At 53.9% G+C, this 13,297-nt stretch overlaps 1 protein-coding gene across 2 annotated transcripts in view; it reads right to left on the reverse strand.

Moving 5' to 3' along the window:
• The window catches only part of TPST2 (tyrosylprotein sulfotransferase 2), a 47,302-nt gene extending 36,415 nt beyond the window's left edge, over nt 1–10,887 (reverse strand). Inside the window, exon 1 of one of the 2 annotated variants that reach the window (XM_027576386.1) lies at nt 10,797–10,887. The gene's annotated coding sequence lies outside the window, so the exon portion shown is untranslated. Of the gene's footprint in view, nt 1–2,628; nt 2,686–10,796 lie in introns of those variants that run through there. The other variant, XM_027576389.1, reaches the window with a different exon arrangement.
• Between the last annotated feature and the right edge of the window lie 2,410 nt (nt 10,888–13,297).

Raw genomic sequence — 13,297 nt, forward strand, 5'->3', positions numbered from 1 at the left:
ATAATCCTTATTGTTGTGAATCACCGAGCACCTTTATGCATCGGGCACCAGAAAACCTTATCTATCTTCTTCCTGGCAACCCAAGAGATGCTCATGACTGTGATCTCCGTTTTACAGGTGAGGAAGCCGAGGCCCAGAGAGGGGAAGTAACTGGCCCAAGGTCTCATAGCTTGGGCACCAGCCAGCTAGCATTCTGACTCCCATGTGTCTGACTCAGAAAGCCCCATCTTCCCATAGTATCAGGGCTCCTCTCGATGCCTGCCTCACGTCACTGTGAGGTTTCAGTGACACGACACGCAAAAAGATAAACGTGCACCTGTTTGCTCAGGAACGGGCGAGTCTTAGCTATTCAGGGATCTGGGAACTGAATGGTGGGAGGCAGATGCAGCTCCCTGGAGTCCTCATTACCCCCTTCATCTGGGCTTTCTGTCCCCAGCCCCCAGTGGAGAAGGTCCCCAAAGAGCAGAGCTGGGCGAAATGATAGTAAGTAAGCAATCACCTTTCCAATGAAGGAGCACACCCCTGGGCGTTCTCACCCTCTAGAACGTGGGCTCCTGACCACGCGTCTGGCTGTGCCCATCACTCCCTGCCACCATCCCAGCCCCACTAGGAACCTGCCACCCACTGGCAGCCCCAAGAAGTCAGATTTGGAGAAGTCCATGGATCAGCACAGGAAACGGACGTTCAAGTAACTGGATAATGGGCAGAATGAAAGGAGATAGCCGGATCAGGGGAATAGGTGAGTCATGTGACCAAGGAGGTCAGAGGAAGGAGCTGTGGATTCTGGCTGGCGTGGGGCAGGGCGTGGGGAGGGTCAGGCAGGAATCTGAGAAGGATGTGCAGCACGGGAACAGGTGCAGAGGATGGGCGAGGGGTGCCGGGGAAGGAAGGAGCTTGAGCAGAGAGGCCCAGAGGTGTCCAAGCGCACTGGGAATCAAGAATGGCAAAGGATTCACTGTAAGCACAACAGTGTCAAGGTCACGGTGGGGTTAAATGTTAAAGGTAATAAAAATAACAATAGCAAGAGTAGTTATAATAGCAAACATGCACGTACTGCCTGCTTACTTTGTGCCCAGACACTGTTCTAGGCGCTTTATGTGTACTAAGTCCAATTGATCCTCACAACCGATCTATCAGAACGGTGCGGTTATTATCCCATTTTATAGATGAGGAAACTGAGGCACAAAGCGGTTAAAGTCCTTGCCTGAGAGCTCACAGAACGCGTGTGGTGGAGCAGGTTTTTGCTCCTACACTGTCTGGTTTTTAGAGTATGCTTAAAACCCACTTTGGAAAGCGGGTTCCCAGACCACATTGGCAGCACCTCGGCACCCATTAGAAATGCAAATTCTTGGTCCCCTTCCAGACCTGCTGAATGGATTGGATGGAGTAGATTCTGGGTATGGGGTAAGCTGTGTTGAACAAGCCTTCCAGGGGATGCTGCTGCTCGCTTAAAGGTACCGCCCTACATTGCCCTACACCTGCTCAAGAGGGGAGGGAGGTAGGAGAGGAAGGCGGTAGCCAGATCTCAGGGGCCTTGAGTGCCATGAGGGGGGCTCCCCCCACTCCTTTGTAGGCAATAGGGAGCTAGTGAAGGCTTTTGAGGGTGGAATCCATGTCTTCTCTTTTGAGGTTTTCCAGCTAAGTCACAGAAGACCTTCTGTGATATAATGGTACCCTCGTGATCCAGGGCAACATCTAAACAGAGGACCGAGTGAGGTTCCCAAGGCCAAGGCAGCCACTGCCCCTGCCTGACAGCAAGCACAGTGAGGTCAGTGACCTCTGACCCCACCGAGCAGACCCCCTCTGCCATTCTCAGGATCCTTGTGCTTCAAGCCCTTGGAGGGTAAAGTAGAGACCCCGAGGGATCTCAGGGGAGGAACTTGCCCAGACTCCCCCAGCAGGTGGGTGACGGCGAGCCAGCCTCAAACCCCAGTGCCCCCACCTCCTAGGAGGGGGGTGTTCACGGGACACCCACAGAGGGCCACAAGAGGACCTACCAGCTAAACGTTTTCCCTGTGCTGCATCCACCTTGGGGAACCCAGACCTGCTCTGTACTCCAAATGTTTTCATGACCTGAGCAAATCACCTCCACTCTCTGAGCCCTCTAAGAAAGAGGCTGAACTCATTTTCTAATATTGCTGTTCTCCCCCAGATTAGCCAACAAAGGTGCACTGCCGACCTACTGTGTGCACCAGTGGGGCTGTGAACACAGTGTGGGGCCCGCCCAGGGTCACTGAGACAGCAGGAAAGGCAATGACCCCCGGGGCCAGGCACCTGCTGTGGGCGGACTCAGGGGGAGTCCCCGGAGGCAGGGTAACCAATACCTCCGCCCCAGGTGACAGCCCCCTGCTGAGCCCCCAAACCAAGTTAAACCCCAAGCTGCACTCTGCCCACTCGCTGCCAACCCAGGCTTCCTGTCGCCTCCCCGACAGCTGCGGGGCCTGCCCTCTGCACCCCCACCCCTGCCCTGCCCCCATCCCCTGTGCCTGCACTCCCGGGGCCCCAGGGGCCGGGCTGCTGTGTGGGGAGGGGGTGGACTCAGAATCCCTGCAGTGCTGTGCTGCCTCCGCTGGCCTCCAGACCTCCCTGGGCCTCTACCTCCCTGCCGGGAATCCGCACACCACCTACTTTCACGCTGTCTCCAGGAGGGTGGTGGCGGAGTCCCCTGGATCTGTGAGGGTTCGGTTCCGAAGGTCCTGGGGGCAGGATGTCACTCACAGCCACAGGAAGTGGGACAGAGAGTTTCTAATGAGATAAAGGAAGAGCTGGGGTGGGGGGGGTGGAGGGGAAGTAGTGCAGGTGGGGGAGGGAGAAGGCAGACAAACAGATGGAGAGAGCCAGCCAGCCAGAGATAGAGACAGCGATGGGGGAGACCGAGTCAGGGAAACCTGAACAGAGGGAGATAGGGATGGGAAGGAGACCGGGAGAGACAAAAATAGAGACCCAGCCAGACGCAGGGAGCAGGAGCTAGATGGGGGAGCCTGGGAACCTCAGCTTCGTGTCCTTCCCCACCCCCCTCGGGTCAAGGCTCCTGGGGCTTCAGGGAGGAGCCAAACCTTAAGAGCAAGGTCAGGTAGCAGCCTGGCCCCCTGGGAGCCCCCCCCCCCCACTTGCGGGGCTGCCCAAATTCCCACCTGCTGAGGGCCACCTCCCCAAATACTCTCACCTGTTTCCTATTTTTGTTCAGTGAACTCAATATTGCTATAACATTTTCCAAAGGAAACCAGAACCCACCGGCTTAAATGAAAAACACTCCTTAATTAAAAAGAAACTGCAAAAATAAATGCAAAGGAAGGGATCTTTAAGCCTCCTAGCTGGGGGTGGCCACCCAGGGAGCCCAGGCGGAGGGGTGGAGGGGGAGCCCAGAAGGGGTGTGCTCTGTGTTAAACAACAGGAGCCGGGGAGAAGTACTAAGTTAGCACCCAGCGGTGACTCCTCTGGGAGTCCACAAAGGATAGAGGGAGACCTGGAGAGGAAAACTCTTTCTCCAGGGGGAAGCCCAGGTCCTCCAGGGTAGCAACTGGACCCTGTGTTGTGACTCGACTCCTGCTGACCTCTAATTTTAACACCCTACTCCACCCCCACCCGCACATACCAACTTCCGGAAGCCATAAATTCAAGCAGACCTACCAGGCCATGGGCGTCACAGAGCTCTGAACTTTTGCACCCGTGGTTCCTAACCCCCTGTAACACCTTTCCTGCCCTCCTCTACCCAGCCAACTCCTACTGGCACAATTTGTAGCCCCCCCCCCACCACCTCCAGGAAGCCTTCCCTGACTGCCTCCCATCCCAGTACCCAATATGCCCCAAAGCACTTAGCACCCTGTATGACTTCTGTGGCCTGCTGTCTCCTCCACAGGAATGCACAGGGTAGGACGTTGCCCACGTCGTCGCAGGACCCGGCCCCGTCCGTTGACTAAATGGAAGAACAGACTAAGTAAAGAAGTGAAGGCCCCTGGATGCCCATGGATAGTCAAAATCAAAGCAAAACCTTCCCTGAGCTGTGTGGGAAAGTTTCAGGCAGAAGCCCCAAGAGCTAGGTATCTAGCAGGCACTCAAATATTAATGGCAATCATTATTTTACTATCACCTTACAAAATATTATAACTTAAAGGGACCCGAGATAATTAGATCCGTTGTAAAGGGTCCGGCAATAAATATTTTCAATTTTGGGGTGCCTGGGTGGCTCAGTCATTAGGTGTCTGCCTTCAGCTCGGGTCGTGATCCCAGGGTCCTGGGATCGAGCCCCACATCGGGCTCCCTGCTCGGCGGGAGGCCTGCTTCTCCCTCTCCCACTCCCCCTGCTTGTGTTCCTGCTCTTGCCATCTCTCTCTGTGAAATAAATAAAATCTTTAAAAAAAATATTTTCAATTGTGTTGGACCTCATGGTCTCTGGGGAACCACTAAACTCTGTCCTTTTGGTACAGAAGCAGCCACTGACAGAATGGAAATGAATAAGTGTAGTGTATTCTAATAAAACTTTATTTACAAAAACAAGCAGTGGGCCGGACTTGGCCCCGAGGGCTGTAGTTTGTCAACTTTCTAGGTAGGCACCTCCGGTCAGAGATGTGGTTGACTTTTTTTTTTCCTTTCTTTTTCTTTTTTTTTTTTAATTGGTTGACTTTTTTTCTTGTCTGACGCCTCCACTAGAGGGTAAACTCCAGGAAAAAGGGGACCTGGTGGCTTCTTAAATCCTGCACCCCAGCATGTAGCCAAGAAACTTCCACATGTCCCTTTTCCACAAGTAGTTCCTGAGTCCTCCAGGGTAACCCAGGCCCAGTGCCAGGTGCTAGGGCCACAGCGTGACTATGGATGTCCATGGAGGGCGTCCCTCAGCGGGTATCTGTGCAGTGATGGGATGGATGGATGACTCCCGCAGGTGGCCTCTGGAGTTGGGCAGATGTGGGCTCAAATTTCCAGTGCTGTCACATCAGGCCTGTGTGACCTTGGGGAAAGTGACTTGACTGCCTCTGCGCCTCAGTTTCCAGGAAGTGGAGTGGTCAGTAACAGATACCCCCCTGATCCCTTTGAGGACAGAGAAAGGGTATGGGATGGTGGTCCCCGAAGCCATGCCAGTGGTGTAGATATGCTGGGACACAGACGCATACTCGCCAGTACTCACAGCAGAGGGACTTCTGCCGGCCCCGAATATCTCACTGTGGGTTATGTGGAGACCTAGGTAAGGTGGGACCCTGGGACCCACAGACAGGGAGTGTGGAGTGGGGACAAGCTCCTGATGTGTTAAAAGCCCCGAAGCTTCTAGTGACAGAACAGGTAACAGGAGGCCTCGGACAATCTTCAGTGTCCCAGAAAAGCAGAGCTGAGGGGACTCTTGAAGAGCACGGAAACGAGGGGTTAAAAATTTTTTGTTTTTAAAGCAATGCACTGCGTGTTCAAGTGACACCCACCCAGGCAGGTCCGTGGTGTGCTCAGAGCTGTGAAGACCGGTACTGGGCCAGAGGGCCCTGCGAGCCAGAAAGGTCATGCACGGGATGGTGGGGCATGGTGTGGTGGGGACTACAATGACCAGGTGGGCCTAGGGCATTTAAGGGGGATCTTCAGGCCACTCCAGTTTGGCCCAAGCTCCTGAGTTCCCAAAAGAAGTGGGAAATTGGATGATTCTCTAAAAATAATTGAATGTTGGCTCAAATGAAAATAAAACACCATGGGAACTAAACAGAAACTGTCCAGTGGGTCAAAGGCATGGGTTGGCAGCTTGTTACAGCCCAACCTGCCCATTTCACAGGAGGGGAAACCGAGTCTCAGAGACGGAAAGCACCTTGCCCAATGTCACACAGCAATTCGGAAGCCCAGCTGGGACTCAGCTACCTCCAAGCCCCTACCCAGTCCCAATTGCTCAGGAGAGTGTGGGGGAATGGGAGAGAGCCGAGGGATCAGGGTTGGGGGGTAGAAGTCTGGACTTCGCAAACCAAGAGCCCTGCTTGTTCTGTCATCCAGGTTAGAGTGTGGACAAATGGGCAGGGAAAGGGATAAACGTACATTAATAATACATAACAATTTGTAACAGTATATAACAGTATAATACAGTAATAATAACCAACACCTTCCGAGTATTTTCTATGCGTTGGGCATTAAGATAGGGTATCAGAAGGGGGAAAGATGGTAATTACGAGCGTAGACTCTGGATTCAAATCCTGTCTCTCCTACTTCCTAGCAGGGTGCCCTTGTGCAAATGACTTCAACTCTCCGTGCCTCAGCTTCTCCAATTCCTGTGGGCACTGGGAGGATCAAACAAGTTCATGTACATAGAGCGCCTAGAACACTGCCTCCCGCCTGGTGAACTCTGTTGATATCAGTTATAATTATGGCCTTCTGACAGATGGGGAAGCTGAGGCTCCCAAAGGGACACACTCAAGATTCCAACAGCCTGTCTGACCCTGAGCCGTCACATTTTGCCTTGCAACAAGGTAAGCACTTGGCCCATAGCACTTGGCCCCCCATGCCCTCTGGTCCAATCCAGGAGGTAGGTCCTAGCTGCACCTCTATTCTGCAGATGGGAAAACTGATGCAGCAGGAAGGGAGGAACATAAAACGTGTAGCCACTGAGCGGAACAACCGGATTCCGATGCAGGCAAGAGCCCTCAAGCGTGCACACTGCCACCAGGCCCACTTTCTGGCCACCAGCCTGCTTTCTGGCCACAGCAGCCTGGTCAAAAGTCTGGCTGATGCAAGAATGCACTTGGCAGGCAGGCTGGCTGCTCTGCGCTTGCCTCCCACCATCTGAGCATGCAGGATAACATGAAGCTCCTCCCCGGGACGGCAGCCCCAGCGGCTCCCCAGGGCACTGCCCTCAGCAGCCCTTCCCTGCAATTTCTGGGGCTCGGCCCACCCCACGGGCCGTTCTCAATGAATCATTCCCATGAATCCTCCTCATGCCACAACCCAGAGTGGAAAAGACCAGAGAAGGGCCAGGGGAGGACGCAGGCATCTCTGAACCTTCTCCGGAGTGGCCCCAGACCGGGTGAGTGCGTGGCTGCAGAGCGCAGAGAAGGGGCCCTGCAGATGGCAGGAACAGGTGGCGGGGAGGGAGGGGTGTGAGGCCAGGAGCTGCTGTTACCCAGACAAGTTTCTGCAGTGCCACACGGCAGATCAGAGCCATCTGGGCATACCTGGGCTTTGAAATCACTACCACCAGCCACGGCTAACCCACCTCTCTTACTACAAAGTCGCATCGATAACACGTTTTGACAGCCTTACCAATCCCAGGGTGGCACTAGATCCAAGTTCTGACTCAGTCCACACCCATTTCCCCAGCAGGATACACGAGGCCCAGAGACTCTTGCCTAGTCTCCTGAACCGTTTCCATTTCCCCAGGCTATCCAGGAATGCCTGGTTGTAAAAGAACAAGGAAGGGAAAATATGCATAAATGAATAAAAGCAGGAGGGGCTGGTGACAGGTGCCAGAGGCCCGTCTCAATGACCCTCCCAAACAGCAGCTGTCCAGGTAGGACGAGGCTGCTCCATGGGAACCCAGAACGCATGGAAGGATGCCGGGTTCAGTTCCAGAAGCAGCAGACGACAGGCTTAAGAACATCAGGAACTGGTGACCTTCAAGAAACTTGGTTCTTCGATGAAAATTGAACGTGCCCTGACCTGGGTTCTTCCCGGGCAGCTTCATCCTCACAGAAGGCAAAGAGCGTGAGGGAAGAGGTAGGGGTCCCAGGCATAGGGGTGATGCCAAGAGGAAGGAGGGGATGTCTGTGTGTCATCCCAAGGGGCACCGATGGGCCCTGTAACAGAGGCACCGAGGGCCTCTGTAACTCAGGACTGCGGGTCTCAGGTCTGGGAGTGGGGGGCGAGGGAGGGGTGGCATCGGTTGAAACAAGCAGTGGCTCCCTGAGGCTGCTCAGATGGCCCACCCCACAGGGCCACCAGGGGAGGTCACCTGCAGAATGAGCATAGATGGCCAGGGTGGGGCCATGGGCAGGACCAGACTCCCTTTCGCCGCTGAGGGACTGGCCTCTGCAGCTGGGGTGGGAAGGTCTGGCCAGTTCCTACTTTTCCCTTCTCCTATACACAGATTCCTAACAGGCACCACCAGGTCCTGGGGTAGGCACGGCAAGCCCCTGGGCTCCTCAGTGCCCCCCGTCCCGCACAGGGCCCGGTAGAATGCCCTCAGCAACTACGCCCCTGTTACAGAAGCAATGCAAGCAAACACACACACACCTCGGCAAAGCGCTGCACGGGCTTGATTTCTGGTTTCTTGATGGTCCCAGAGATGCTCTTGGTGACCCGCAGAACACTCCTCATTCTGCTAATGAGGCATTTAACTCAATGCGTATTGGAAAATAATTTATACCGAGCACATCAAAGCCAGTGATTTCAAAGATTATAACTATTCGGAGACTATATTTATTTAAGATGATCGGTACCCTCATCTGCTGCTGGCGAGACCGTAAAATGGGGAAGCTGCTCTGGGAACCTGGCACTTCTTCAAAAGGTTAAACACAGAATTACCATCCGATCCAGCAACTCCACTCCCAGGGATATACCGGGGAGAACTGAAAACATACAGGCACACGCAGGCTTGTACACGAATGTTCACAGCAGCAGTATTCACAATAGCCAAAAAGCAGAAATAACACAAATGTCCACCAGCTGAGAAGTGGTTAAATAGAGTATATCCATGCAATGGAATATTATTCAGCCATTAAAAGGTAATGAAGTACAACTAATGAAACTAATACTGGATGTTAACTATACTGGAGAAAAAAAAAAGTAATGAAATACTAGGGCACCTGGGTGGCTCAGTCAGTTAAGTGTCTGACTCAGTTTCAGTTCAGGTCGTGATCTCAGGTCCTGAGATCAAGCCCTGTGTCTGGATCCATGTTCAGCAGGGAGTTGGCTTCCCCCTCCCTCTCCCTCTGCCCCTTCCCCCACTGATTCTCTCTCTCTCTCTCTCAAATAAATAAATAAATAAATCTTAAAAAAAACACTGTTAAAAAAAAAAGTAATGAGATACTAAAAAAAAAAAAAGTAAGGAAGAACTGCTATATACTACCACACGGATGGACCTCAGAATCATTCTAAGTGAAAGGTACCAGTAACAAAAGGCCACATTGTGTGTGACTCCATTTACACAAAATGTCCAGGATAGGCAAATCCACAGAGACAGAAAGTAGATTAGTGGTTGCCAGGGGCTGGGGAGGGAGGGATTGAGAAGTGATTGCGGATGGGTCCAGGGTTTCTTTTTGCGTGATGAAAATGTTTTAGAATTAGGTAGTGGTGCTGGTTGCACAACTCTGTGAATATCCTAAAAAGCCGCTGAACTGAACGCTTTAAAAGGGTGAATTGTAGGATATATGAATTTGATCTCAGTAAAGCTGCTATTAAGAGATTACATGAGGTTTTAAAAAATACGGTGATATAAACACACACACTGAGTAAATAATAGTACAACTGGGATTCAGTAGGGTAAATTGGTTCATGAATGACTCAACAAACCCAATTTCACAGTCATGGAAACTGAGGCTGGATGAGGAGGAATGACTCGCACAGACTACATCACTACTAAACCGGAGTGAGTCACCCCGAGATTTGCCCAACTCCAGAAGCCTGACCTAACCATCAGGCCACCCAGCTGAATGAAAGGATAGGAGATGGGGTACAGGAACAGATGTCCACAGCCCAGGATGGGAGGTTGATAAGTGAGGGAAAGGGCCAGTCACCTCTGTGGGTTTCAAAACAGGAAGCACTAAACAATGCCTGCCGAAGGCTTCTAGGATGGGGTGCTGCCTGAGGCTTCTGAAGGATGAGTAGGAGTTTGCCAGCTCCCCTCCCCAACAGCCATACATGACATATGAAGTCAGGAGGTCTGAGGGTGGGTTTCAGCTCTGCCACATCCTACCTGTGGGACCTACAAGGGCCGTGGGCACATGACCTTTCGGAGCCTCAGTTTCCCCATCTGTAAAAGGGGAAGTGGGCAAGTGATAGGCACAGTGCCTTGTAACGACTGCACTCCATTGGATGGTCCCCACCCTTCCTCCCGAGGGGATGGGCATTTGAGTGGGAAAGTCAGACCCGACTTCTGCCCCACATAATAATAACGGCTCTGCCAAGTCCGGCAACCAGGCCTGGGTGACCAAGCCCCCCTTCCCGCGCTGCCACTCCCAGTCTGTTTTATCAAGCACCTCCCGTCCAGCTCACACTGAGAGGGGGAGGCTGCCAGGCGGCGGGGTCTTCCGGCAGAATTTTGCTCCCTCCTCCCCGCTGACCCTCAAGTTCACCAGGGCTCCCCCTACCCCATGCTCTCTGCGGCCCACTCCTCAGCCAGCGATTTCCGCCCCACAACGCCTCCACTCTGGACACGCCTCGCAACTGCACGGCGTTGCAAGTTAACTTCCACGCGCCCCCCGCGCGTCCCGGAGCCCGCCCGGGGGGTCCCCACACGCCGCGGAGGGGCCGGGGACCCCGACGGCGGTGACACGCCGCCGCCCCCACCCCCCATTCCCAATACACACACACACACACACACACACACACGGACGCTGAGCGCCGCCGGGGCGCGGGGTCAGAGGCGAGAAGCGCGGTCAGGGGGCCGGGGCTCTACGGCACCCCGCGGACAGCGCTCGGGGCGCCCGGCGTCTGCGGATCCTCGAACCGGCCGCGCGCGCCGCCTCCCGCCCAGCTCCCAGCCCCGGAGCCCCAGCAGCTGCGTCGGGCCCGGGAAGAAGCCGCCCGGGCTGAGGGCTCCCTGGCGTCCGAGGCCGGCTCGCAGACGCCCCCCTGCCGGCGGCCGCGGCCCGGACCCCACGCGCCACCCCAGGGCCACCTACCGTGCAGAGGCGCTGCGAGGGGACCCCGCGCGCCCAGCGACTCCCGGCTGGCCAGCCGCCCCGGCCGGGGGAGGGGGAGGAGCCCGCGCGCAGGGGCGGGGCCGCGGCGCCGTGACGTCGCGCGGGGGAGGGCCCTGGCGCGCGGCCCCGCCTACGGCCCCTCCACGCCTCCGCGGGCCGCCTCCCGACTGCGCGGAGGGGCGGGATGGCCCCGGGAGCTGACCCCGCCCCGGAAGTCCTGGTCTGAGGACTGGCTTACCCCAGGACCGGCTGTTCACCCCTCTTCCTGTCGGGACAGGTCTATTTCAGAGAAGTTCTCTCCTGTCTGTAATCAGCGAAGTGGAAATGGTCGCCGAGAAGTGGTGTAAGAGAAGAAGACTACACCCTGAACAGAGTGCTACTGTGTGTGTAACACGAGGAAAACAGAGGGAGGGGCTATCATACAGATTCATAGACAGGGGGTTTCTCAAGAAGGGGGCGATTTTGCCCTGCTCCCCCAGCCCCACCCCAAGGACATTTGACGATATCTGAAGACATTTTTTGTTGTCACAGCTGGGGTGCAGGGGTGTCCTCCTGGTGTCTAGGGGCTAGAGACCTGAGATGCTGCTAAACATCGTGCAATAACACAGGGCAGCCCCTTCCGCACCCATCCACCCCCAGCCTAAAATGTCAGTTGTGCTGAGGTTGAGAAACCCTGACATACGTGAGTAAAATAAAACTCCAGGCTGGTAGGTCTCAAGATATTTAACCTCTCTGTGCCTCTGTTTCTTTATCTGTAAAATGAGTATATAATAGATCTATCTATGCATTGTATGCATATGCATTGAAGGAAGGGGAAGGAAGGGATGCAGGCTACTTTTCATTGTGAAAAGTTTTGCGTTTTTTTTAAATAAATTTCTGTAATAGTTGCAACCATAACAGCAAACACAGACACTAAGTGCGAAGCATTTATCTAAACACTTCACCTATATTTACATACTTAAACTATAAATAGCCTGTGTGATAGCTCTATTATCATCCCCATCTCACAGATAAGAAAACCAAGGCATACAGATATTAAGTAATTTGCCCATGGCTAGCCATGCATTCATTCATAGCTCTTCATTAATGCATTCGTGGGTCCAGTAAATACTGCCTCCCTGGTAGAAAGTGTTGGAACTGACAATATGCAATCCTGTCTCCATGAAACTGGCTGTTATTGAAAAAAGTATCATATAGTGTTTGTTCTACATATATTAGAGGCTTTGTATGACTAACTGCATAGTAACTGTTGGGTGTTTATTTTTTAAGATTTTATTTATTTATTGAGAGAGAGAGAGAGAGAGAGAGCACTAGCGAGCATGAGTGGGGGGAGGGGCAGAGGAAGAGGGAGAAGCAGACTCCCTGCTGAGCAGGGAGCCAGACACTTGATCAGGCTTGATCTCAGGACCTTGAGATCATGACCTGAGCCGAAGGCAGATGCTTAACCAACTGAGGCACCCAGGCACCCCTCTGCTGGCTGATTTCTAATGCCCCTTTGTGGGTGGAGAAATGGAGATCAAGGGAAGAGATCTGAATAGTGACCATTTGTTTAATAACAACTAGCTAGCAACAGCATCTCCTGAGCGCCTTGTGTCAGGCACTGGGGTTCAGCAGGTGACAGGAAGACAAGGCCCCTGCATCCAAGGGGGAAACCAGACCCTTCAACAAGCATTCACGGAAAAGTGGGCACCTCTAATTGGGGAGGAGGAAACAGGGCGAATTAACCTGGACCAGGCAGGGAGGGCAGGAGTGTTCACACTAAGGCCTGAAGTGTGGAAGGGTGTGCAAGTCACAGAGACCAGCAGGTGCAAAGGTCCAGCAGGAAGCACTTTTCAGATGCAGACTTTCGAGAAGTGCAGTGGACAGGATGTGGGGAGAGGGGAAGATATTAGGAGGTCAGAGGGGTCTGCAGGGGCTGGATGCTGCAGGCGACCGTGGAAAGGAGTCAGGACTTTATCTTGCAGCAAAGGTGTTCCTCTGGGGAAGGACATGGTTAGTTTTGCCTTCTGCAAAGATCCTCTGGCAGCTCCGTGGAGCAGGACAGGCAGGGAAGCTGCTTTGGAGGCTGTTGAAGTACTCCAGGGGAGTTGGCCAACCCAGGGCAGGGCCAGAGACATGGAGGGAGTGTTCAGGTTCCATCTGGAAGACAGAATTAGCAGATCTCCATTGTGGGGCTAAAGAAAGGGACCAGATGATCTGGTTTCTAGGTTGGACCTTCTCCTATCAGCCCTCTGATTCGGCAAACCCCTTCAAGTCTCAAGCTAGCTCTCCCCTCCTCGAGGAAGCCTACCTGCCCCCCAGGAGATCCTCACATGGTGGACACTGGACCATGCCACCCAGGAATGTGATGTGACTTTGAAAGCCGATGAAGGCTCTCATCCTGTCTGGTCCTCTAATCTGTGAACAGCCGGGTGGGGGCCTCTTCTGTCTTCTCCCCCAGCCTGCTTCCCCAGCACTCAGGAGGCCCTCAGCCAATCTTT

Source organism: Zalophus californianus, chromosome 14 (genome assembly GCF_009762305.2).
Source record: "Zalophus californianus isolate mZalCal1 chromosome 14, mZalCal1.pri.v2, whole genome shotgun sequence".
In the NCBI taxonomy this organism is placed as follows: domain Eukaryota; kingdom Metazoa; phylum Chordata; class Mammalia; order Carnivora; family Otariidae; genus Zalophus; species Zalophus californianus.